Source organism: Pleuronectes platessa, chromosome 21, assembly GCF_947347685.1.
Source record: "Pleuronectes platessa chromosome 21, fPlePla1.1, whole genome shotgun sequence".
Lineage (NCBI taxonomy): Eukaryota > Metazoa > Chordata > Actinopteri > Pleuronectiformes > Pleuronectidae > Pleuronectes > Pleuronectes platessa.
The window spans coordinates 6943034-6970410 of NC_070646.1; the positions used below are offsets into that span (position 1 = coordinate 6943034).

General features: G+C 44.1%; 1 protein-coding gene across 1 annotated transcript in view; it reads right to left on the reverse strand.

Annotated features, from left to right (window-relative positions):
- The window catches only part of LOC128427118 (zinc finger MIZ domain-containing protein 1), a 109873-nt gene that overhangs the window by 75216 nt on the left and 7280 nt on the right, over positions 1-27377 (reverse strand). The window contains exon 2 of the mRNA XM_053414207.1: positions 4581-4680. The gene's annotated coding sequence lies outside the window, so the exon portion shown is untranslated. The remainder of the gene's footprint in view (positions 1-4580; positions 4681-27377) is intronic.

A 27377-nucleotide genomic window follows, 5' to 3' on the forward strand; every position in this document is an offset into this window, starting at 1 on the left:
AATCAGCAGGGTCACAGGACAGTTAAGCAGCCAATTGTTGCTTAATGGCTTCCTCCTGCTGTAAGTCAACTCAGACCATCAGGGTGGGGATGTGGAGAACATCTGTCCAGAACACATAGACACTTTGTACCACCGCAGTCACCCTGTCAATCAAACCTCTTTCTGGCACGTCGCCGACTGCCACCGACTGCTTGTGAAGACGTGTACCTGCGCTGGCTGTAGGTGCACGTACAAGCCTGAGCGTGTGCATAGACAATTGTGTGAGTCTACGGGAAAGTGGGGATGACGCCATGTCTATTTTTAGTCCAGTACACCGAGTCCTGCCTCTGTGTTATGCTGCTCTGCTCCTAGGACAGGCGACCGGGTCAGTGGCAGTAGCAGCAGCAGAGAGCACCGCAATGGCTCCAGCTCTGCTCCCTGACCCCGACCCTCCAGCTCCTACACCAGGGGGAGGGACCTACAAGAGTCCTGAGCAGCAGTTTAAGAATGATATCTGATTAAAAAGAGGCTCTTTCTTGAAGGACGCCATGTTCATTCACATCTTTCTCTCCGCGGTGACTAATGGGCGGATAATTCAGCCGTCACCCTGGCACATTATCTCATACTTTCTCATGGGAAGAATACCACCCGGGAACATCTTCGCCACAGACTCAGCCCTGGATAAGATACAGCCACAGATTCCCAGAGCTAGTTTACAGCTTAAGGTAGTGTGAAGAGAACAACTGGGGATCAGATGGAAAAACCTCCTGAGAGTTGTGTACTGAGGAAAAGATAAGATCATAGATGGAGAAGTTTTTCGAAGAAGGCAACTTCGCTCAAGTTCTTTCTTGTCAGGCTCAGTTAGTGTAAAGGAAAATCATCTCCACACTCCCTGATGCACTTCACTGATGGACCTCTGAGTCAAAGGCTTCAAGGTTACAACACTTACTTCCTGTCTTCACCACTGAGATACCATCAATATGTGTTGTTCTATTCATTCCACCCAGTTGTGTCATTGTTATCTAGTTAAATGAATTCCTGTATTCTAAAGAATGTTATTGGAACTCTCTAAGACTGAGTCTGTTCTTATCACATCAAGCTGCTGGATATTAGCACAGTGGGAACTTTCTAGTACTGTAACTGCAAAGCGTTGCACTTTAATTATTGAAGCTACTGCTTATATAGAAATAACAAGTTCAGTCTAAAAAGATGTCTTTCTCTTAGTTTTGGGGGAATTCAAGTATCTATTTTTCTTTTCTTCACTGAAAAGACCCGAGATACTAATTGTTTGGATAACAACAAGAAAATCACAACCCATGGTAGCTGCACTGAAAATATCCTGCCATGTAAATTTGGCCAGTTCACTACAGGAAAAAAATGTACCGACAACCAAATTGCTCCAAACTAAATCTTGGTACGTTGGTCCAAGGCTCTTCACATCTATTATTTTTGTTCAGACTAAACTGAAATGTCTGAATGTCTGGACCATGCACGTTACCTGTAAAAGTGCCCGATGGACCCAACTCTGTTCTCACATATCGATTCTGATCTTTCAGCCCTATGCTGACCTTATTCCAACATTTTGAGTCTGGAAGTTCATTCCATGTCTCGGTAAGCTTTTGGCAGTTTTTCCCCTTTAAGCACCTGCTCCAGGAAACACTCATGTACGGACGCTAATCTTGCTTATCAGTCTAACAGCTTGTCATTCAGGCCTCTGGGTGTTTGGGTTGAGTGATAAACTCTCACTGCTCTGCCATCTACTTGTTTAATAAAGTACTTCCACTTGACTTTACACGGCTGAGTTGGATGAGGGACTGGTGATTGTGTCTGGGTGTCAAGCTGCGAGTAAAACGTCTCTGTAATTTTATTCAACAGAAACACCTTCAAGCAGATAAGAGTTAACAATTGATAATAATCCCTGTAATAGGCTTGAATGTTATGAAACCTGAAGTTAAGTGGCAGCCTCTGCTCTCTTTGTTTGCCTGCACAGGGGAGGTGGACATGTGTGCAGAGCCAGGCCCTTTATCCTTCCTGTTCAGTTACCAGAGGCCTCACACTTATCAGTTCCAGATCTCACAAGAACAGAGAGAAAGAGAGACCACTGACAGGAAGGGGATTTTTTTTTCTTTCCTCCCTCCCCCTTTTTCCTCTAGCGAGGTTAACAGAATGTCTGCACCCCTCACATTTCACAGAGGACGGCAATTATTCATCGGGGCCTACGCTGGTGCGACAGAACCAAAGACCAACCTGGCAGCCTCCAACACAAATAAATACAGAAAGCTAGCTGATTAACAGAGTAGTTGTATATCTAACAAAATGTTTTGATTTCAGTCGTTTCGAGTAATTTGTCTCGCCTGTCTGTCTTTTGATGTAGGACGGCTGTTCCAACAAAGCAAACAACACTGCTGTTCTACATAGGAGAGTCGACTCGGGTCATAATTTTCTCTCTGAGACCAAGAGAAAATTAGCCCACGTGGCCCTGAACCCGACAGGCATTCTGTTTCTGTGTCCGACCCCAACCCAAGCCTCATGTTTTCCCTAATTGCAGGCATGTGCAGCATAAGAAAACACATACATTCCAGCTAACAGGACCAAACCCGACCCAAACCTGAATATCATTTGAAAAACGTTTGTCCGAAACGTGGCCCAACTTGTCAGGTTTAGAGGTCGGGGGTATCCACACTTTACTACAAGCTCCTCAACCTCAGAGGTTATAGTTCCTCTACTTGAAACTTGCCATTCCCTTTGACTGAAGCCTTTTCATCACACCCAGCTGTATTTTTTGTCTCCACAAAAGGCAAACCTTACATCGACAGCGAGAGAGGGAAGAGAACGGTCATCGAAAGCGGGAGAGAACCGGCTGTGAGGCTCTCATGTCACGTCCCTGTTCATGTCAGATCCCACCTCGTGTCACTTGCTCTCACTGTCTATAACCTCGCATGACATTTCCACAATAATCACTTTGGTTTATCCCACTCAGCTGTGTGGAGGGGCAGATGTTTGTCGGGGCACTGTATTCCTCAGGATTCACATTGCTCTAATCAAGATTAACCACTCTTATCTATTCAGGGTGTGTGTGTGTGTGTGTGAGTGTGTGTGTGTGTGTGTGTGTGGATGCTGGCTGTCCCAATTCCTAATCCATGACGCCAAAGCTGTATTGTATAATACAGTGGACGAACCAATTACATTCCCTTTCCACGACATAATTCTCCCTTTTAGTGGCTCGTACGCTAAACTACATATTGCATAAGGATAAACTGCTACACTGCTGGTGAGGCGGATCATCGTGACCTGCTGTGTACATCCAGCCGACTACATACAGTACAGTACTTGCATATGGGTTCAAGAAAACCAAAAAAAACATGAAACAGACGCAACATCTCAGCACTTTGTTACTCAGAGGCCCCCAAGGAGCTCCTGATGAAATCAACATGCTCTGCAAGGTGAGCCGACCCCGGCCGCCCACAAACTGCTGCCATCACATGTTTACCAAAGACACTGGAGCGCAGTGGAGGACAGAGCGTGTCCGTGCAAACAAAGCTGCAGTGTTTAAATCAGTGTTTGGTGGCAGGGGAGGACGATATCTGTTTCCAGTAACAAGCTTTGTTTGATTCCAGCTGTGACACATCTTTTTCCAGAAATATTTCAGGCAAGGCGACAACTCAGTTAATTAGGAAGCGTCCCCACATAGCCTGGGACGTCTCAGGGTTTTTAATAAAAACTAAATGAATGTGTGCACACAGATAGCTAATCTGTGCTCGCAAATTATTTACTTCTTGTGCACAAATTCGACACTCATGCTCTCAAATTTACAGGATATAAAAGGTAAGCGATATTGTTTTCCTATGTGCGTTCTTGCAAAACAGACAAACCACTCGCAGGGCTAGTCCTGTGATACATCTGATCAGCGCTAGTCAATTGCGATAGATCTATTCTATTAGCTGACTCCATTATTTCTACAGCAAATACCAAACTACAGCAACAAATTGTGCGTCCGTTTTGTGTGGGAATAATAAACAAAATGGGTTCCTGGCTCGAAAAATTCACGTAAACGCCATGTCAAGTCGGAACAAATGCGTAAGTCTGAGAAAATGTTGTTATACAAGTTGCGCAAACGCTAACATCACTTATAAACTATTTTACAATCAGCTCTAAGTAGTAACTTCAAAATCAACTTATTAAAAAACGATATGGTCATCTCTCCCATGTGTCTGACACCAAAGCTTTTAACAAGACGTTTTATGATTAATGTGAAAATGTTGTAAAATGTGTATATGCCTGTCCCACTCACTTACCAAGCAAATACTTGGGGGCCCAGGTGTTGTTTAAAGGCTCTGAACACATAAATACAGCTTATTTTGTTTACTATATCCATGTTTTTTCCATTTTCCGGTTTTAAAGCACCTGGAAACACTAAAGTCGGAACAGCTTCCCAACTGGGATAATGGGACCTTCAGAGAACCTTCTAAATGCACAACAACCACAGTTCCCACTGCAGCAGGAGCGGCCAGTTGAGGGAGTCAATTTCAAATTTGTGAGGTATCATTTGAAACCATCTGCTGAACTCTATCATATGATAAAAAAAAAAGAAAAAGACATACCTATGTTGGCGTCAATCCTCGATTCTTCACCACGAATGTCCCCCCCCGCCCATCCACACACCAGGCGGAGAAACACTCCAGCGCCTCACGTCTTCTGCCCCTGTGAGAAATGACACGAGAAAAAGAAAAACACATCAATCACCGCCGGGTTATCCATCAATCTCTAAACATTGAATTATTACATTTGCATCTCCCCCCTCCCACTGAAAATCAGGCCCACTCAGTGATTTCGCTTTGGGCTCCGAGTGGCTTCCATCCCCGAACGCGATACACTTCTTCCCCTGCACGGATAAGCTCCTTCACGCTCTCGTGCCCATGAAGGACGAATCAGAAGAGCAGCCGATACTTCACATGATCGGCAAGGCATCATAAACATCCCCCGCAGAGTAAGTTCACTGTCGTGGCACATTCACAATTCACTCGCGATTGACAGATAAGCCTATTAAGGGAGGCCTTCACTGTAGTTTAGCACTTAGCTCGGCTGGCAGGGCTCGTGCGTGTGCCCAGTGACATTCAGACCCTTCACAATGACCACATTAGTTCAAGAGGTGAAAACCAATGTGTGAAAAAGCATTAGCGGGTAAGAACTTAATACGATAACCCGGAATATAAAAGAGAGTGTCGACAAATACTTGAATCGTGAGTTGGAATAAAAGAAATATGGATTTATCTTCCCGTTAACAATCTTGTCTAATCTACAGTCTGTCTGCAAGAGTTTAATTTCCCTAATGAATCGATCAGCGTAATCAAAAGCTTAATAACAATCGGCTGGATTCTGCCTTGTGTTATCCTTTCCATAAATAATATGAGCCTCTGCTGGCATGTGAGAGGATAAACAAACAAAAGAAAGTATTTTCAATAGTTTCATTAACAACTACTTCAGTAAATGAATGAATTAAGTCATGACTTAATGACATCTACGTGTAGAATCTGAGAACATCCAAGTGTTGTTACTCTAGTTCGGGAAATAAGTCATATGTGTAGACATGTATACGGTTTAATCTTAGTAGAACTTCCTATTGGAGTGTGGGTTCAAGTCGTAAGATGAAAAATTGACATGAGTCAAGTCAGACTGTGAAAATGTTAGTCACGTAAACATCACATTTAAAATAAGGTCAATAGACCAAATATTGCTGTCTAAGTAAATAGAAAATAAAAGTTCTAGACCCTTCTTCAAATGAAGGGCAAAGGTAAAGTAACAGCTCTGGATCCTCATCTTTAGGGGAGCAGGTCACTGGGCAGCTGTAAAGAGAACAAACAAGCCATTGCTCTCTTTCTCTTATATCCACTGCTGAACTCAAATTGTTCCCTTAACTCTTTCCCTCTTGTTCAGAGGGCGCGACACTAATTTTCACAGAGTCAGAGAAAAAGTTGGAGGGCATCAGCACGCTTTCTTTTCTTTCTTTTTTTTTTTACACTCCCCGAATGTTTGACTATGAAATTTCAAGCCGCTAAATTGGATGGTGGAGGAACAGAAAGAATAATAATGTCTTCGGGGGTGTTTGCTCTCGCTCTGTGAATATATGTGAGGAGTAAGTAATACAATATCCCCCTCCTTTATCATCGCCACCTTAACATCTCCGGCTGTATCCTGTTAGTATCGTTTTGATCAGGCGTCTGCTGGGTGACACCACACCAGTCGTTTCTGTCCTCTGGCTTCTCCTCATGCTTTGGTTGACAGGACAAGGCTAATGCTCCATATATAAAAACTGTATAACCATAAGGTGTATTTTCACATTCAGCGGGAGAAGGCAGTCCCCTGTGCCTTGCACTTTTTTAATCCTCTTTTTCTTCTTTTTTTTTTTATCACTGCAAGATTTTTCAGGCAGCATTTCTCCCCTCTTGGAAGTGCCGCTCTGTGAAAAGAGAAAGTGGAGGAGAGCTGGGGGCTCAATGGGCTGGGAGAGAGAAGGGAGGGAGAAGGAGGAGGAGGAGGAGGAGGAGGGGTTGACGCTGGGTGCCTCCTTTTTAAAGCCAGATTCTCCCCAGATACCTCTGTCCTATTCATCAACAGCTTTTCCAGGGCTGTGAAAAATCAATGTGCTCTGCACTGCAAACAGTTCATAATGACGGGGGATGGAGGGAGAAGGAGAAAAAAAAAGCCCAACTGCAACAGAATTGATTTGTTTAAGTACAATAACACGGCTCTGCAGCGCGGTGAGGAGGAAGCTCAAGCGCCCAGACAAAGACTGACTGGCAGCATGTAACCACAAGCAGTAATTGATAAACTGCTGGCAAAGTGCAAATCTGAGCTCCAGAAATCTGTGATCTAATTAAAGGAGCTTTTCTCTGAATTGCCACAGAGGGAAAAAACACACTCAATTGACTATATCTTCTTTAAGAAACACTAAACCACAAATAGACATAGAATGGGTTTCAAAAAGTTAGATCTTCAGAGTTTTTTTTTAGGCAAACTTATTCTGAGTAATTGCATTCATTATTTGTTTTACATTGGTTTAACATAAAGGAAGCATTCAAATTGCTGGTTTTATCTAAACAATAATCTCAGCTGTTTAATATTTAATTAACTGATTCTAAACTAATGGTATACCTCCGCCAACAGTCCACTTAAATTTAATGAAGCTGCACCAAATTCCACACACTCGTAGATATCAGGTCCCGAAATGAGCCCCATCAAGACCCATCAATTATTCATTAGGAAAAAAGAGAAAATGTTAAAAACACCCTCACCTCTCACAATGTAAGAGAAAGTGATAAAACTCCTGAACACACTAAACTACCACTACTAATTAGTGACAACATTTGAATTACTGATAAATTGATCAATTGACTGATAAAACAACACACGCACACGTGCACACACGCACACGCACGTTATTTGTGCCTTTGGCAAAGCGTCACTACATCCTAAGCCAATTCAAAGCACATGCAGAGTGAGTTTGATGCTGCAGAAAGCCAAGTCATCAGAATGTTTAAAAGATAACACCAAGCTTCTCAAAGACTAAAAAACATTCACAAGGTGAAGTCTGAAATCTCCTGATGCTGCAAAAAAAAAAAGCAGGATCCTTGAGTAAGTTGTGCCAAAACAGAACGGCACAATAAAACATCTTCTCCCTTGACTCTTTTAACCCGGCCACAGAGGTGGATTTATCATTGTTATTGTTCCTTCACGGGGGCACTTCCAGGTTTAATTGGATCCTCATGAGCCGTTTTCACATATGAACTCTGGACAATGTGCAGGGAATCAGGTCGGGACATTGTGCAGAGTTGCCCTTTCACACATGCGGGACACAACCAGGGATTGTCCAGTGTGTTCTCACCTCTACTGGAAATATGCTTGGTTTCGGTTCAGGTGAAGGACGGCGCTTGGGGAGAGGACGCAGCAGACATGAAGCGTCTTCAACACCCTCACTCACTAACTGTGGGTAATTACCAACTCTATTCACACATCGGCTCAATGGGATTTCACGCGGATATCACGACTGTCGGGTTCAACCAATTCTGAAAAAAATGTCGGTTCTCTGCATTTAGCCACTGAAGCTGGAGCACAGAGGAGCGTTCCTCCTCCATCAGCACCAGGTTTTACTGAGTGCATGAGGGACAGTCATCCTGTGCAAAGTGGAAGTTGCTGGTGGGTGAGACGGGCGGCGGGAGCTGGACACCACCTGCTGACCCTGGACAATGACAGGAGAAAGCCACTTGGGGAGAAACCTGGCTCGGCTCTCAACGCTGGAGGGAAAAGCTCTTGAGAACCACAGGTTGTCCATTCACCCGGCCGCCTCGGAGGGGATATTAGTCCCACTGGGGCACATTTGCATTTTAACTGGTAAGTATAGTATGCACATAGACATGAATCATGCGAGAACAGGGAAACAATGTGCTGAGGTAAACAAGAATTACTATGAGCTGATGAATATGCAGTAGATTTAATAACGACAGGATGATACTTCAATAATCGTTGGAATTTGTCCCTGTTTATTTTAACCACATAGCGTTTGATTAGAGCCGGAGAACTGTGTGAAAAGGAAGTTTTAATCACACCATCGTGTTCTTAGTAAAAACCAGCTCTGAAACTCCTGACCTCCCATTCACCTCCCTCAGTAGTGCTCCACTTCCACTTCATGTTACCTTGGCACAGAAATCCCAAGTCTTCCTCCGGGCTGCTTCCTGTTGTTGATATGCTCAAGACATGCAAGATCGACCGAGATAGACACCCGACAAAGACACTTGAAGTCAAAGGAGGAAGGCTGGAGCAGCTAATGCAGGAGTGGGGAGTCCGTTTGCTCGTAACGGCTCTCAGCAGAGAAGCTGGTTTTCATTTTCGGAAGATGAAAAGGAGATTGAGTGGAAACACGCTGGTAATCATCGCGCCTCTGTTTACATGTTCACTAATAATGTGATTATGTACAAATTAATTAAGGGAATACTCTGACTTCTGCAACTGTCGTGTTAAATTTGGTTGTTTTAGTGACAACAACTTAAAAAGGTTGATAACTCATTAATCTTTCAAATGGCGTGTTTTGTAGATTGTATTAGAAGTGCAACAAATTATTCATTTCACTATAAATTAACATTTTAATTACCATTACTGTAATTCAGTGACTGCACATTTCAGTGTAACGCAAGTCATAACAACACAAGTAAACAGGGCCATTAGAATACTATTGACATTAAATGTTTTGTATGGTTTTAACCCAAATGCATTTTGACCTGCAAAGCACAAACAATATGCACCTTTACTGTTTGGTCTACAACAACACTGTTTTGGGGTAGTGAGGACTCTCAGACCAATTGCAGGAAGTTGAGACAGCATTGAACAATAGACGAAGAAGTAGAAGTAGAAGTCATAGCCAGAAAACAATGTTTGAACAACGAGGATGTTCATTTGGGGCATTCAAACTAGTGTCAAGTACTGTGCCTGAATAACAAAATGATTCTATTATGTAGATGTACGTGTGTTACACAAAAGTCTTAAGTCTGCCCCCCCAAAATTCCAATATGAAACCAAAACTAACTGGATCAAAAGTAAACAATGTAACAACGAAATGACCATTGATTCTGACTTTCTGTTGTGAAAACACCCAAAGTTACCTTTTGATTAAGCTAATGTACTGCAGCAGGGTTATGATGCCTGTATACTGACTGATAATCCAGGTTAACAGGGTAGGGACTGAGCCCTTTCCCGACACACATGCAGCAGATCTCAGAGGACATCCGTATGCAGTGATTACACTGGAGGATCATGTTGTGGGCCACAGCCATAAACATGAAGTGTATCACTGCAGTGATGATTACAGGTTTAGAGATAATGGCGTTTAACGGGATACATAAGAGAGCATGAGACACCAGCTCAGTTAGCTGCCCAATCTCCACCCTCTACACTGATTAACACAAACGCCAGCGCCTGGTTAAACACCACTGCTGTAATTATGTGGAGCCTCACTTACCTATACAACACACACAGGCAAATACACTTTGTGCAAAATGGTGCAGTGGTGCACAACTGTGAGCCACCAGATCAACATCACAGCAACTACCAGTTTGTGTGTCTTATTTATGCAAATGCAGGTAATTTACTTCCAGCTGAGCATTACTTCCCAACGTGTTTGCCCTCCAGCATCAGTTGGATGTGTTGAGGATGAACCTAAACAAGTGGAACAATTAAATCAGGTTACATTTTAAGGTTATTACAACTTTGGCTTAGATTGTTTTGTTTTGGCATTTGATTTCCTATGATTTCCTAGTTTTGTCTATTATTTCCAAGTTCGGGCAGTTGTTTGTGTCAGTTATAATAACACTGACTCAACAAAAATAAAGTCCCCGCTTGAGTTTGCTTTAAGGATTGTTATATCATCCGATAATAAATATTAGTGGGAAAAGAGGCTAGCTCAGCTGACTCATTACACTACATGAATGATGTCCATAATCATGTGGATTAGGGCAAAATTGCATGAAACTGGATTTCACACGATATCTATGTTTTTTTTTCTAGTTCAACACAGGCAGCTGATGCTTATGTCTTACTCACATGAATGAATGGCTTCAATATTATTTCTCCTCCTCCGCTCTCTACAGTGTATCTTGTTTCAAAAGTGAGAGTAGCCCGAGAGGGCGTCTGTATTTTGCTTCCTTTGTTTCCGGTCTTTCCCTGTCGGAGCGAGAAGGTGGTAGCGGCTCCCACGAGGGAAACGGCGAGAAAGAGAGAAGGTGTAGGCTGCTGGCAGAGCCGCGGAGCCGCAAAGAGCTGCTGCGCCATCTGACCACCGACATAAAAAATGATGCCCCCTGCCTCACCTCCCCCTGCTCTGTCCTGCTTCATCTGCAAAGCAAATCACATGCCCTGCAGCCAGAGATTCCTCCCCGGTCACCTGGCTGATCCACCGGCCCCTCGAACAAGAGGAGGCTTTACAGGAGGTGAAAGACTTCATAGTGTAATGGAGACAAGCACGACACAGAAACAGAGGGCAGATCTCCCAGCCAATTTCAAAGTAGGGGTGGGGGGTGTAATGAGGCCTGATTTGTCACGAGAAATAACCACAGACCTGTATTTGCATTTTCAACCCCTCTCTTCACCTCCCTCCCTTATCAGTTCTTCCTCCTTCTCGTAATAAGGAAAGAGAAAAAGCAATGAGAGGGAAGAAAGGGATGTGGGGGGGGGGGGGGGGGAGCAGACATATACACAGAGGAATCCAGGGAGGGGGAAAGAGAGCACATTACTATTGGGAGGGAGAAAATGATTAAAGGCTGAGATGAACACAATCTGCTGGTTCCAGAGGAAAGAGGGAAGAATTTCCAGAGCCAATAAGCGAAGCATCACGGGGAGGACCTGCCTCTGCCTGCTATTCAACCATGACCATGCTGGCTGAAGCACATTTCCTCTACATCCGCCCTTTTACACTCGCCTATGGCATGCGTGTTCCTTGCACATGCAGCCATTAGCGGATATGGAATATTGATTTAGCTACAGTGTATTCGTAGACGATACTACAGCTTTGACACAGAACTGTGAAAGGCTGGATTCCTTGCGACTGTTGCAGCTAACCAGGTATAATAGTCTTGCGATGACTCAGTTGCAGGCGACTCTCGATGCAAAAGGGGAGAGGAGCAGGGAAAACAGCAACATCAATAATGAAGTGAAGGAGATGGGGGGGAGAAAACAAAGCTGTTCATAACAAATGCGAAAACAGGCAGAGCGTCTCATTGCGAGAGCGCTAACGACAATCAATTAGCAATTGCTCATGATCTTGGGTGCGCCAGAGTATAAGGTGTCTTAATGAGTCCCATTTCCATTAGCTGCTCGACTCGAGAGGCACGAGGAGGAGGCTGCTCCCACCAGCTCCTCCATCTCAATGCCTAATGACTGCGAGAGTGGATTACTCCATCAATTCCTCGCTCCTCTTTGTTTATCCCCTGCGTAAATAATGGTCAACCATTACAATGCATTAAACGGGCCACTCACCGCAGAGCGAGCGAGAGGGAGAGAGAGAGGAGCATGCTCCGGCGGCATCCTCCAGTGATCCCCAGGAAATCGGGTAATGCCAGCCATGTGGTGGCAGCGTGGGGGACGGCGAGGGGGAAACAAGAACGAGGGAAAAGGAGGAAATGGGTAGGAGTGTCATATCTAGGAAAACACCACATAGAGGTAATCATGTTCAACCAAGTTACCTCAAGACTTCTCCAACGCAGCGTTGGAAGGAGTACCGCAAAACTGTTCTCAAGTAAAGGTTTTGTAATCAAAATAGAAGTAGAATTATTCTCTCTCTGCCTGTTTCCTCAAATAAAGGATAAAATATATTTTTCAAAAACATTTACTCGAAAAAAAACATAAAAGGGAAGCTGTTGAGTAAAATACACACAGTTCCCAGGTGAGAACCATAAAGCAAATGGTAGATTCAAGTCATGCCCTTTACATAAAACAGATAATCACACCGCAATGTGGGTCCATAGACTTTATGTGGCAAAATTACGCTACACAAATCCAAGAGCTGCAATTTCCACGAAGGAGTTAACAGCAGAATAGAGCAGCAGAAAAATGTATATTTAACTAAACAGAAGCTGCAGTCGACAAACAGATGAAATGCTAGTTGTCGTTCATGGTGAGCTGCAACTATCAGTTTGTCAATAGGCTGCACGCGCCTCTCTGAAAGTCATTCTGTGAGTCTCGTGCACAGTCCTCCACGGTCTGCTCTAGAGGGTTAACACCTCACTAATGGTGCGAGTGAACGCTTAAGGATCTGCCGTCAGTGTTTCAGGGTTTACACCAGGACCAGCCTGCACCTGCTGGGCTCACGACATGGCAGGTGTGTTTCCCTGAAATATTTGGGTAAAAAGAGGTCGAGAGGGACTATTTCTTTACTTGAAAATAGTTCCTGGGAGGTTTTCACAGCTGGATGTTTGAATCATTCTCAGCTTCTCAGTATTTCTCAGAACCTTTGCCAAGAAAGTCAAAACCATCCTGTAATTTGGGGGATTTTTACACCGGGGATCTTAATGAGCATCATCAGTGATGTTAAGAGATGGATTCAAGCTTCATCATCACCACACTAGAGGACTTTATTTGTGCCATATGAGAGTTTGATGTACCTCTGCTGCTGCAGTGCTTTCACACTGAATTGTATCGATCAATATTTCACCCAAGGCTCCGTCCCTCCCTTTCCATTCCCCCCCTCTCTTTCTCCTCTCATGTCACAGCACCGGACAGGATGAAAATTAAACATATCAGCAGAAAAAACACGAAAGTGGAAATGATCTTCCCGCGGCGGCCGCTCGGGTCATGAATTCAGCTAACAGTGCTTATCACGGGCTGCTGCTATTAGTCTTAATAGCTGCGGTGACAACCCGCCTTGAGAGAAGATGGGCTCTGCTTCCCGGGGCTCACCACAGACAGGTGATTCTCATCTGCGGTCTCTCCGTGTGTCATAGCAGAGCCCAACGCCGGCTGAGGAATGTCTGGTGGCTTATTGGGGCAAAACAATCAGAACCTGACAGGCAATTACAGTCAGCAGAGCCGTGTGTCCCCTCACACTGCATCCATCGAGCAACAATTAAGAGTTCAATCAGTCGAACTCAATCTTGAATTATAAGGGTGTTAAAGCCAAAACACACACATATGCTTTGTGCAAATAAGACATACTAATACAGAATATCATAGGCTGCTTTTAGGGATCACGTGATCTACGCAGCGGGGTTAATAAGTCACTTCCTGCCTCTGCAACCGGATGCTCCATCTCTTGCTTGAAGAATGCAGAGGATTTGGTGCTGTTGTGAAAAACCTGTCTAGAAAACCTCCTGCTGTGTTGTGCACGTGTGAAGGGCAGACTGTGGGTGAACTCCAACCACCAACCATCTATGACTCCAGTCTGACTATTGACCAATATTTACATCATGATGTTTATATGAGTTGATAAATAGAATATGCCATTTACATGTTACAGATCATTGTCTGATTATAACTTCACTGTACGTCCACTAGGTCCAATATTACTGGTGCTGGATTTTAAATACATAGACTTTTGGGTGTTCTCTTCTTCTTCATTATTTTTCCATTTTGTTTTCACCTGAACCCAGGTCATCCGTCGTTAAGCTGGTAATAACTGCCAAACATGTCGATGTTGCAACATTCTGTGTCAAATTAGATTAAAATTTGATTAAGGTGTATACATGTCTACATAATGTGACTAAGGTCAGAATACTCCACATGTCTTAATTTGATTATTGCTAATTTCCAGTCTGACCTTATTCGGGTGAAGGTAATCAGAAAAATGCAGTTTACATGGTCTTGTCTTATTCAGACTATTGTCCTAATTGGGTTAATATTGAAATATTGGTTTCCATGCAAAAAATGTATTTTATGCTGCCTGCACTAAACAGCAGAGAGAAAAGCTAACAACAAACGAATGAACAGTTAAAAAGGCACATATGTCCTTCGTATACGAGTCGAGTTAAAAAACGTTAAAAGATTGTGAATATCGAACTTTGCTTATTGCTCAACGCTCAACTCAAATCCATCAAGTTGCTCCGTGTCTGCTGGATGCATAAATAATAAATAACTGCTACGTGTTGTAGCTATAATGAGAGCTTGCAGCTCGGCTTCAGCGGGCGGCGCTACAGAACTTTAAACCCTGCGATAAGATGTTTCTTGTGAAATGTTCCCCGGGAGTTATCGCTGACTTCTCTTCCTAATTCCTATGTACACAGGCTCGCACATTTGACCCCCTGTCAGAGAACAAGATGTTTTCTAACAAGCTGTTCATCACCGCTGCTTCAACCAGGAATGTTTCCAAGTTTCGACTGCCACTCACACGGCTTTGCCTATGGAGAAAAAGATCAGACTTTCACTCCTCACAACCTTGGACACCATAAATAACAAATCCTTCATCGCGCCTGTGAGTCCAGTCTACATTCAAACAACAAATTTGAAAGCGCTTCACAGCGGCGGTGTGCGAGGGGGAGTATGGCCAGGGTCAAAAAGTGTATGTGGCATCGGCGTGAATGTCGTGGTGAGAAAAATGATTTCCCCCCCCCCCTCTGAAGTAAAGGTTACATTCTGTAGCCTGTCGAGGAGCCGTGCTGCGATGCCTTTGACTGGGACACACAGCCTTGCCGGGCTAAAGAGATGGAGCGGCAAAGTGAAAGTGTTTAGTTAGGTACCTCACAAAGTAACACCACATGAAAGGAGCTCATACAGGCAGTTCACATCAGAGGAGTCGGGCTACATCAGCACCACCCGTGCCACAGGAAAAGAAAACTAAGATCCTCCATGCGCCTTAACGTGAAGCCACTGTTTGGAAAACAAATGTCAGGACATCTTTCCAAACGAGCCAGAGGAATCCTCCGCCACTGCACTCCTCCACAAACGACCGAGCTTGTGACTGGGACCATGTCAATGTGCTCCGCCATTTAGACAGGGGGGAGGGAGGAATTACTTTGATCCACTTTGAGGCATGTCTTCCTTCACTGTCGAGAGCCTGTGAGGGTTTACAGCAGGAGGGGAGACGCTGCTGTGGCAAAGCTCGAGAAAATGGATTTTGCCACAGTGGCACTTCCAAGCATCGACAGAGAAGAGATGAAAGTGTTAACTAATTACAGCAAGTTTGAAAGATTCAATGTTGCCGCAACTTCCAAAACCACAAAAAGACAGTGGGCGCATCTGAAACTGTGGCAACCTCTCATCATCGCTGAGAGACGACACTATTTTACAGACATGACAAAAGTGCAGAGATACTGGGCAGAGTGGGCTGCAGCTGCAGATCTGAGTGCAGAACAATGGGAGTCTGTGCTGATTTCGAGCCTGAACAATGGCAGGATGACATGGAGCCTGACAGAGACACACAGAGCAGCAGGATCTGCGCTACAGACAGGAGAGGCAGCTTCACAGAGCAACTGCGCTGCCAAATCACATCTCCTCGTCTTCCTTTTCCCCCTTCCAGCAGCTTTTATGTGTTTTGGCACCTCTGGCACTCATAACTCTGAAGTGAACAGTCAAACTTGGAGCGTCACCGTGAGCACAACCTTGTGGAGGGAAACGAGTCGCTGCCGAAACACGTGGTGTCTGAGACTCAACGTTCTGCTATTTACAAAATGTGAATCTCGTCAAATAGCTTTAGTAACAAATTAGACAAACAAAAGAATGGGAGAATAATATCACCATTATTAATTCATCATTTTGGAGAAAAACATTTATTTGCTCACTTTCCAAGATGATCAAATGCTCTCATTCTGTAAAATATAAAGTTAAAACAGGCAGACAGTTAGCCTAGCGTAGCACCAAGACCTGAAACGGGGGGAAACGGCTAGTCTCGCTCCATCCAACAGTAATTACACCTTTGTCTGGATCTGATTCTATCTAATTATATCTAAATGAAAAAGGAAGAACTGCCATTTTGGAATGTATCTGTATACTTCATATTTAACAGACAGAGATCAACTGGAGCAGCAAAGACAACAGTTTAGTTTCAAAACAAAAGAAATGATGTTATTCTACTGATTAGTTTTAGGCATTACCAACCTTGAAATTGATTTTTTTCTGTACCAACAATGAAATCAAATGAATAATAACAAAAAACTGACAAAATATAGAAACATAAAATGAGAGCGCTGGATCCAGGATGTGATGAAACCTTGTGTCTTCCCCGTGTCACTGAGGCGCTCAAAGCGTCCTTCATTATTTATGTCCTCAGAGCAGGACTTGAACTGGCTTTGCTTCTCTTATCAATCATTTATCTGCTTTCCATTGAACGCGCCCCGGTCCTCCGGTGTCAAATCAGACATCAAGTGGCTGAAGAGCCGCCCGTCTCAAGTCCTTCCGTAATTAAATGAGGCGAACATGAGCCTGGAACACCTGCTCTCCAAGTGATCAACAATGCTACGCTAATGTGGGGATCCCGGGCAATCCCAAGCCCGTCCGTCATTTCAAACACGACACTCAGGCCTCATAAATCTGGAATAAGAGGCCGGTAGCCCATTTCTGCTGACTCCTGTGTGCGTGCCCTCGTGTTGGGAAAAACGAGAGATTGAATCCGATTCAAATATTTCCAGTGCTGCCTCTCTCGCTTTGCCACCTCGCACCCCTTGTCTGAACAGGATCCCATTTCGCTCCACTACGGCTGGCGCTTGGCTAACAGCAAACATAATCAAACTTTGTGGTCGGTCTCTCCGCGGAGTGGAATTGAGAGCCTATCGTGCAGAGTTCTTCGGTGGCAATCTCCAATTACCTTGCGTGCGTGCAAGTGTTCACTGCGCTGGAACTTTTCCATTTCATCATTACACTCAAGCTGCCGCCATCACAGCCAACCGGCGGCACAGAGGACCGTGTCACCCGTGCACTGCGGGGAGACTCGTCCAAGCTGCAGTGAATTCCTGGTTTTGTCAGGGAAGAGATTCATGTCGATACAAACCACAGGTGCAGTGAGTTCTTTTTTCTTTTTTTTTTAAACCGCCACAGTGAAAAAGGGGGCAGGGCAACGCTCAGCTCCCCCTCGGCTATGTTTGTCACAATTACTCAGTAGGTCAACTTTCCCCCAGTCTCATTAAGAGGTAAAACACTGGGGCTAGAAAACGAGTTTTTTCTGACCCCCGCAGGAAATGTTTAAGCTTGCTGAAAGCCACTGATGCAATCGTTCCCCAGCACTCACAATGGGTTTGGGAAACTAGAATGAGGGATTATTTGATGTAACGTGCATTCAAGAGGCCAATTCAGCCCGACCAATCAATACTAATCAACAGCGAGATGACAGGAGATGAAATTCCCTCTGCTGCAGCCACAGACAGACTCGTGTATCAGGATTTAGAGGCTGCACTCAAGCTGTATCTCTCCTCCTCTCATATATACAAAGGTTGATAGCAAAAAAGTAGGTTTATACAACTATTAATTTTTTCTACTTAGCCACAGCGCTCGAAATTGTACATAAAACATACTTCATAAATACTTTGATTTCAAAAAATAGATTTATTCATATCTAATGCATGTTTCATTTATGCTTCCTATTGTAGATTTAGCAAATGAAGAGACAGATACAGCCCTCAGGAGGTGGAGACCAAACATGAGCAACATGGAGAGTAAATGTTCAACCTCCTCAGATGGATAGAAACATTAGCTAACATGCTAGCTTGTTCACCAAAACAACATGCTAATATGTCAGTGTTTTATTCACAGCATGTCTTTGAAGTAACAGTACTAATATCACAATGTAAAAGATACTCAAAGTAAAAGTACTGCAATGAAAACGTTACTTAAGTTAAAATGTGTACGTATTCGGGCTGGGGGACAGAACAATGATGAACGACTGATATGAATATTTTTATCTTGATTATATTTAAAACTACTTAGTATATTCACTGTACTTCCTATTTGTGTCTTGTGTTAGATATTTGAGTAACATGTATTACAAACTCTTCATTTTGTATGTAAATGCTTGTAAAGTTAACCAAGCAAAAATTTCCCTCTGTAGTGATGTGTAAGTATAAACTAGCAGGTAAAAATAAAACCCCAGTCAAGTACAAGTGTCTTAAATTTATATTTAGTATCAGTACTTGATTAAATATACTAGATTACATTCTAACACTGGACCCATGTAAAGTGTTTAATGCAGATCTTATAGGATTTTTTAAATCAGGTTTTGCTTTGTTTGTCTTTATCTAAAAAGGACCTGAATCCTTCTTCTGGCCGACTGTCATTTCATCACCCTGCGAATTATTAATCTACAGCATTAACCGTGTTGACAGTGTGAGGCGCTGACAGGGCACAGCCTGTAGAGGGTGTCTTTCATCCGGGGCGAGCAACAACAAAGAGCACGAGCTTTTCATGTTAACACAGGAAACATATATTTAATGAGACAACCACTGCAATCTCTGCTGCCACGCTAAGTGAATCCGACCCCACACCGCAACTCGGTGGCGCTGCCAAACTACAGTCACGGCAGTCTAGACTGGGCCGCGCTGCGACGGGGGGGGGGGGGCCCTCCCCAAAAGCTCTGGAGCCACACAAGGAATTTGGTTTGCTTCCCTGGTTGCGGTGAGGAAACCGAGCAGTGCAAGTGAGGAGGGAGCGAGATCCCTGCAGAGGTCAGAGCGCATCCCTGGAGGTATCGGGGGGGGCGGGGAGTAAATGAGCATGACTGCAGAAAAAGGAGGTTATACCCAGAGTCCCCCCCCACCTCCTCCTTTCTCCTCTTCGCGGGGTGCCCTCAATGACTCGTCCCCCAACGCCTTGGAGCGCTGATTCACACAGCACCCCTCTCATGCCACGCAAATTGGAACCGGAAACATTTGGCAGCTCTGGGGTGGGGGGGGACCACCACTTCATCTGAAAACAAACGTAAAGGTGACGAGAGAGAGAGGATCTCTGGGACGACACGGACAGGGGAGGAGCTGCGTGTCGGGGGGGGTCAACCTCGTCTGAGGCTGCTGCTGGTTCTCTGCCGCACGGCTGGTTGAAGGCTGACACCAGTATCAGGGCCCATGAATATTCAGTGACCAAGTAAATGAGGCAGATAGCACTTGACATGTTGAACATCCACCTTTGGCACCTTCCCTCTACAAAGCCAACAAGGTGAAGCAGCAGAACAAATCTCTGCCGGGTTTGTTTGTGGGCGGCAGCAGTCCCCCCCCCCCGCTGAAGAATCGGACACTTTCTGAACAAAGAGAGTGAGGTTTAGTGGGCGAGTTAAGTCAAAATGAGCAGGACTGGATTTCCTCTGTGGGATTTGAGTTACTAAACTGCTGTTTTTTGTTTTTTTTGAGAGACTGGCAGAAAAATGGAAATTGTAGCATTACGCCTTGCAATATGCTGACATTTACATTCTTAGAAAAAACATGTTTCCCTCAAACTATAATCCCTGCTGGTATCAAAATGTTTGCTCTCTAAATATTTACCAACCCTGAGTCACATCTAAAGCTTAACACAGGCACCTTGAGACTCTCTCTCTCTCTCTCTCCCCCCCCCCCCCCCCCGAAGTGTTGTGTCCCAAAGGAAATGTTGTGAAAGCACTACAGACTATCTCGCAAGTGAGCAAACCCTCTGAGCGCGCAACACATTCCTCCAACACCTCAAACGGCTCAGAGGAATAAGAGAAACTGAAAATCTGCCACCGACAAACTGTGTCTGCTCAAAATCAGTGTCGCTCCGGCGTGAGAGACAAACATTTGGTTTTGCATGCGCAGTTGTTTTTTTGAAACACCGGAAAAGCAGAGAGTAGTAAATGTGTGACCGAGATGGGCTAAGTAATGTAAATATTGACACTTTGATAGTACTCTCCGTGCGTATCCAGTTATAGCCCTTTAACATCTGCTCAGTATTATTCCAGGTGAGGAGACATATTTCTTATTAGGGCTGTAACTGACTGGCTGACAGCGCTTACCTGAGCCAAGGCTTCTCATGCAGCTCATTCTCTAAAACGTGAAGCCCAAACCAGGTTTAGCACTTTTGGGGCGAAAACTCTATTTAGTAATGAATCGATTATCAGAATCCTTGTTGGTTATTCAACTGGACACTTCAGTATTACTCTGGTGATCCATTAACCAAGCCCCCTCCTCACGTGGTAAATTCTGGTATTGTTTACCTCAGACTTTATGTCATGTTCATGTTGGTATCAGAAAACATTTCAATCTCTTTGTGGTTCCAGCTTCTCAAATGTAACGATTTACCATTTTTCCTTGTTTAAAATCTTTGTAAATTGAATATTGTCACATTGTCGGCCTGTTGCCAGTGGTCACTTGGGTGGTTGCGCTATATGGTCAATTATGTTTTTACCATCCACACAGTCGGACTTCATAGTTTCAGCTGCGGTTGTGGGAGCAGTGAAGTTCCCTCTCTAATGTGAGAACTTATCTTTCACTCTTAAGTCTGTGTAGCTGTCACTCGGAATCTATTGCGTGTGAGAGTGACCTTTGTGCATGTGTATGTGAACTACCAATCATTTCTATGGGTAACGCTGGTGTGAGTACATGTATTAAACAGAGTTGTTGGTAAAGTGGGAACACAACGGGCCTGTGCTTATTGAAACACCCAGCTGTGTCTCTGCAGCCCCAACTGCAGCCCGGCTCCTAAATGAACTGAGGTTGTGTGCCACTAAAAAGCCACACACACACTTACACCCACACATGCACTCTAACCTCCTCTTACCCCGGTCATTACCCCCCCCCCCCCTGCCTCCTGATAAGCTGGTGTGCCAGGCGTGCCAGCGCCGCTGATGGCTCCGTTTGCACAACCGCTCCATTGTTGCTGTGCAGAGTGGACAACTGCACTTTGGACCTTTCAGTGGGGAAAGCCTTTTATTGTGTTTCCCTTAAGGGCATCCGCTGTGGTTTATCTGCAACCTGCCAACCACACACACACTTTAAACACTGCATTAAGCATATCTAAGGTTAGAAAACATAAACAGTAGCCGCTGCGTTTCCTTTGCTGCTGTGATGCTGGATTAAATACTGTCCAGTCACTGTGCCTGGCGGATTTTCGGTTTTATAAAAAAAAAAAAACACACACATAAAAAGCAGCTGAATTATCTGTGTGGCTAGAACCTGATCCACTGCCAGCTGACCTTTTCCCACACAGCAATATTAAACGTAACAGTAAGTGATCCCAATTTACGAGTCCATTTAATTGATTCAATATTGGATGAAAAATGATTACCTTGGTGGAGTAAAGCTTACATACACGAAAATCACCCCGGCACGCACAAACACACAGCTTTATCAAACTTAACAATCAGCTCACTGTCTGTCTGCTGCAAGTCTTGCTCAGCGTAGGGCCGAACAGAATTTTAAAAATGCACGATGAGACGAGGATGAGGAGAAGAAGAAGAAGAAGAAGAAGAAGAAGAAGAAGGTGCACATTAAATATCCACATTTATGTAGTTTTTTTCTGCTTCTTTAACTCCATTAAGCTAAAATGGATGTTTATTGAATAGAGGCTGCCTCTGAATCTTATCAACTGGCCAAATGGATTAAGTGAATCAAATCCCCCCTTCTTTTTTTTTTCTGAGTGCACATTGAGGAACTGCAAAATGACAAGAAATCTGTTTTGACCCTTAAAGTCCACGATTTCTTCATCCCGCTGTAGAACAAGCTGCTTACCTTGCAAAAACAGGCCGCGACACATTGCTAGACATGGCCGGAGCATTAAATTATCCAGACGCACACAATCCACACATTTGATCTGTGTGCAGCCCGGAGAAGAAGAAGGAATTACATGACATTCAGGCATCCAGCTCAGACTTTAAAGAAACAATGCAGCCTACTTTGCGCTCTCCTCACTGCTCTCTTTTCAGCCACATCCTCTTGGATTTTATGACGCCGGTTAAAATGCAACCATTAAATATTCATGTTTGAGGGCTTTCACCCATGGAGCAGTTTCTCCTTCTCTTTCTCTGAGCTTCAGAGAAAATGAGAAACTTTTTTGATTTTATCCGGCAGTAGCTAAATATTAAAATAAAAAGAAGCTCTGGGAGTTCAGCAAAGTGGAGACTATAACTCAGCTCCGCCGAAACGATCCTTCGCCTCTCATCCTCATTGTTCTTGAATTTTCCAGACGGCAGCGAGTAAATTAACACGACAAACTGCGGAGATTAATGGAAACAAACACTCAGCAGCTGAACGGGGACATTATGAAATTTGATGCTTGACAATCATCCCAAGGAGAAAAGTGTTTCCTTTTTCCCCCCCCCCTTAAGTCATCAGCAAACATCACGCAGCAAGCAACATAAACTATATCTTTGAAAAATATTGCTCATTAATTTTTCACTTGTTGTCTCGGCTGTTTATTATGCAAAACATTTCCTATCAGGAGCAAAAGTAATGACACAAATAATTCATTCTTTTCCCCTTTTTAGAGCTCGTGGCGTGTTAAAATCCATAATATATAGCGAGTTAGAGTGTCTATAAAAGATTAAGGGTGAAGTGATGTCTGCAGGTGTAGACAGTAGCATAAATAAGGCTGAAATGTGATTTCGCTGCAGTGAACATTAGGGAAATTTTGCCCGGCTTTATTTGGGCTGATGTGATCCGCATACAAATCGCAGGATGCAACATTCAGGGGCTTCTCCAAACAAGTGATTGTGTAGACAAATGAAGCAACTGCTCCAACACGAGTGGCTCAGGCTTTGTGCTCAAGGTGGCGGAAAGCATGTGCGACAACTCATGGGCATAAGTTTATTCACGTGCTGAAAAAGAAAATCACAAAAGCGTCATTGTTGATTGAGAGCATGTGGAAGTGCCATTAGTTCATTCACTCCGAACTAATCTTTTGAGCAAACTGCGATTCCTGCCGCTCGCTAACAAATCAGGGGCTGAATTGATAATCAGGACATTTGTGGATAACACCTTGTGAGCTGAGCGGTGCTTTGGACAGCGAGCGTGTGAGAGGCGATCGATTCCCTTTTCCATCAGCCACCTCTCCTGCTCCAGCACCGGGCAGCTGATTGAGATGATTCAAAAGGGATTTCTTTTTCTTTCTTTTTTTAAAGAAGCCAGTCGCCAGAAACTCTTCCATCGCTGCTCATCGCCCGCGTTTGATCCCCGACAAGCGAGAAAACAAAAGGTGGAGGACGGCTTGCGAGACATGAAGGCTTTCACAGGCATTCTTCCAGTCTTGGAAGAATGCCCGCTCCTTTGAAAAGGGGGTTTTCCTTCAAAGCGAACGCCGGTGACATTACCCGTTTCTCATCCCAATTAAAATTTATTGAAAACATCCAGGAAACGCTGTACGGGCTAATATCATCACAACTCCAGCTCGTCAAAAAACAAACAACTATGGCGTTCAAAAGGGAAGCCTTCTCCCCGGCCCTTTGAGTTCATAACCGGCATTTAATCCGCTGTAATGATTTGCAGTATGACAAGTCAGGCAAAATTTACTGTGACAGATTGAATGGGGCGCAACATAAATATAATTACAGCTCACACCATCTTCTCCACCTCCCTCCTCTTAAGGAAGCGTCAGGATACAAGGCCTCCGGTGATTCGCTCTTTCAGTTTGCTCCTAAAGATCAGCTGATGCCCCCCAAAACTATAAAGTATATAATAAATTTTAAAAAAGAAACATATCGTGGACCTATCCGTGTGTGAAGTAGTAAGGTCTCTTCAACAGGTGTGTTTTCTGAATTTAAGGTGATTCTTGTTGATAAAAACCAAGAAGTGACATTTGACCTCAGACACCAAAGGTCAAGCAAAACCACAGAGCAACTGTGAGGGTTGATTCTTAAAGAAAACAGCTGTAAGCAAAGATTAGAACGACGTTTTGAACAGGGAGACTTTAAATATAATTTATTAGCAATTTAAAGGTTTGAGAAAACTGAAATTGCTCCAAAGTTGTGTCATAAAAAACACTTTTTCTTTAGGTGAAAAGAGTCAAAGAGCAGAGTACCGCAACATAACTTGCAGAGTTGAAAGGATCCTATAAAATGTGTTTATTGTGTTTATGTTTGTTTAATAAAAAAAATATACTACATGGAAGAAAACTGGTTGATATTGATTTAGCGCACTCGCAGATTTTTGTTAATGGCTATACATTGGAAAAAAATAATGTTGTGGAGCGTCGAGAGTCTTTGTCCCGAGCAAAGTCATAAACTATGCGAGTGGCAACACATAGGGGTAATTCTTCTAAAGAGACCCACTATACCACCACCCCCCAGCCAACCCAGATTAGGTTTCACATTCCTACCTCACAAATAACACACACACAAGAGAGAGAGAGAGAGAGAGAGAGAGAGAGAGAGAGAGAGAGAGAGAGAGAGAGAGAGAGAGAGAGAGATGAAGTGAGGCACACACACTTTTGTTGTTGAGACATTTCTGACCTCAGACTATTTCATCTCGCTGACGATGTTTACACCATGAGTCAAGCACAGGGATATTTTCTCTCTTGTTCTTCGTCCAAGATGTGGAGGATCTGGCCCCTGTACCTCCCCTCTGCCCCCACCCCCACCCCTCCATCAGCCTTCATGCTAATGTAACACACATTAGTGAAACCAGCCGCACGTGGTGACACGAAGGATGCTGGGCCCTCGGGTGAGCCATCACCCTCTCCCTCTCCCTTCCTCCCTCTCTCTCTCTCTCTCTCCACACGCCAGGCCCATCACGGGCACAGCCTCGCACCACGGCGACTGTGACTCAAACATGCCCTGCTTTTAGAGCAGATGGTCAAAAATAGCGTCTGCCGTCGACATTTTTGTAAGCCACTGAGCCCGTTGGGCCACACACGGTCTGCCAAGAAGGAGTAGGGGTGCAAGTGTAGAGTGTGTATAAAAATAATGTGGCGAGTTACAGCTTTGCTCTGCTTGATACTGACAAAATGAGAACACCCTGTTGTTTGAAAAGAGCTTATGCAATCTGCCCCTATAAATAGGAGTGTGAAGTGTGTCTGCATGTCTCCCTCTGCGTGTTTACATCCAGACAACGCTGCCCAATTAATTAGCACCATCAGCACTAGTAGTTGTTGTTGTTGTTGCTGCTGATATTAGTGTGTGAAACTATTTCTGCTGTCTCTGATAAGGCAACAGTTTGTTTCCCCAAAGTGGGACGCGACCCGCCAGCGAACGGACGAGGGGAAATAAGGAAACAGACAGGATGTGTTTACAGAAGAGTTATTTAAAGTCGCCACTGGGATAGCGGCGCACGTGGCTACCAGCCATATTTTTGGACACTTGCATGCTGTGCAGATACTAAACCGCATATTTCATGTCCCGATTTCCCAGGTCATTCAGAGAAACATTCACCAGCGCCAAGTTATTAATCTTCTCAACACTTTTGAGAAGATTTCCAGGATTATGTGTGCTTGGCACTGTATTTTGTTCCTGGAGGTGTCTTATGGTGTTGTCAGAGTAAGTTAGGCAGCTCAGAAATGTCCTTATTTGACATCTCAATAGGGTTTATAATGATCGAGCACAATTAAGAGTCATGTTGATTGGAAGTTCTATGACATATACTATTTGTAATATTTGATTTTCCAGGATTTTTTAATCATTCCTCTTGATTGTTCTGTTCTTATTTCCATTTTTAAAGCATATGCTCATTTTCGCCCCTAAAGTTCCCAGCATGCTTTGGGTGATCTAAACAGGAAGTCTGTATTTATTTACTTTTGGCAAAACTCCACCAAGAAAGGTCAACTTCAAGATACCTTCCCTGGAAAATCGGTGAAGATGTCCCAAAAATGCCCTATCTCTCAATGATAAAGAAAGAGTAAAGGAATCTGCCCCATTTTCTTTAACAGCGCCAAAATTTAATGAGTTACTTTTGAACACATGTCCCATCTTTTCACCAAGTTTCATTAAAAATCCATTTAGCTGTTTTTGCGTAATCCCGAGGACAAACAAACAGCCAACCCAATGGATAGGGGTGAAAACATGACAAATAAAGCAAGACCTGAGGTTGTAACCCCGAGTGGAGCTCCGGACATTATCGAGAATGGACAAAACATATTTCTATCACCGGAAAAAGTAAGCAGCGGAAGAGTAAGGGTGGAAGTTTTGATCCAAGACGAATCGGTCGGACGCCGAGGGTTAATGTATTCCACCGCGCTCAGTGCCGAGACTTCTCTTGTGTTCTCCTTTCACTGCCCACAGCTGTCACGTCAGTGTATCAGCTCGGCTCTATGATGCATGCCTTGCACCTGGGTAACCGACCGCACACAGACACCGTGTTAGAATGAGGGTACAGTGTAAGCTGACACACAGGCGCTGGGTGTGGTGCCGCTGCTGTCTGCAAGTCATCATCGGTTACAGCAGTCGTCCTGCTCGAACAATCCGGTGGAGGGAAAACACGGGCCGTCTGACCCAAAAGAGACCGATTCTGCTGAAATAAGCTTAACTGTTTGAGCTCCGTTGTCAAATCTGACTTTATCAACACATGAGAGGTCGGCTCCAGCTCCGTTATGTCATCTTTGATATTTTTAGATTCGGTCAAAGCCCGCAATGTGAAGTTATCACCTCGGGCTCGGAGAACTTGTGACATTTAACAGACGAGGTTCTTCGATGATGTAATCGAATAGCAGCTGATAGACTATAAAAGTAATCATTAGTTGCGGTCATGTAATCCTCGCTGAGCAGGCTCGTGTTTTGCCAAACCAGAAGCTGCTGTAGAGACAACACGATCCTGCAGCTTTCCTTGAAATTAACCAGCGCTGTTGTTTAGAGGAGAACTGGGATTTGTGTTTCTCTGTCACAGCTCTCGTCACAGTTCTAGAGTGAGCTTTGTATTTGTTCCCCGGAGTTTCAGAGTTGGGAACGAGATATTTCACCAATTGTAACAACACAGCTGGCTCCATGTCGCCCGGAATCTAATGTACCAACTGGCAAATGGCAGCCATCCCCAGGGTCCAGGGTGGCATCTTACACAAGATTAGGTTTTTTA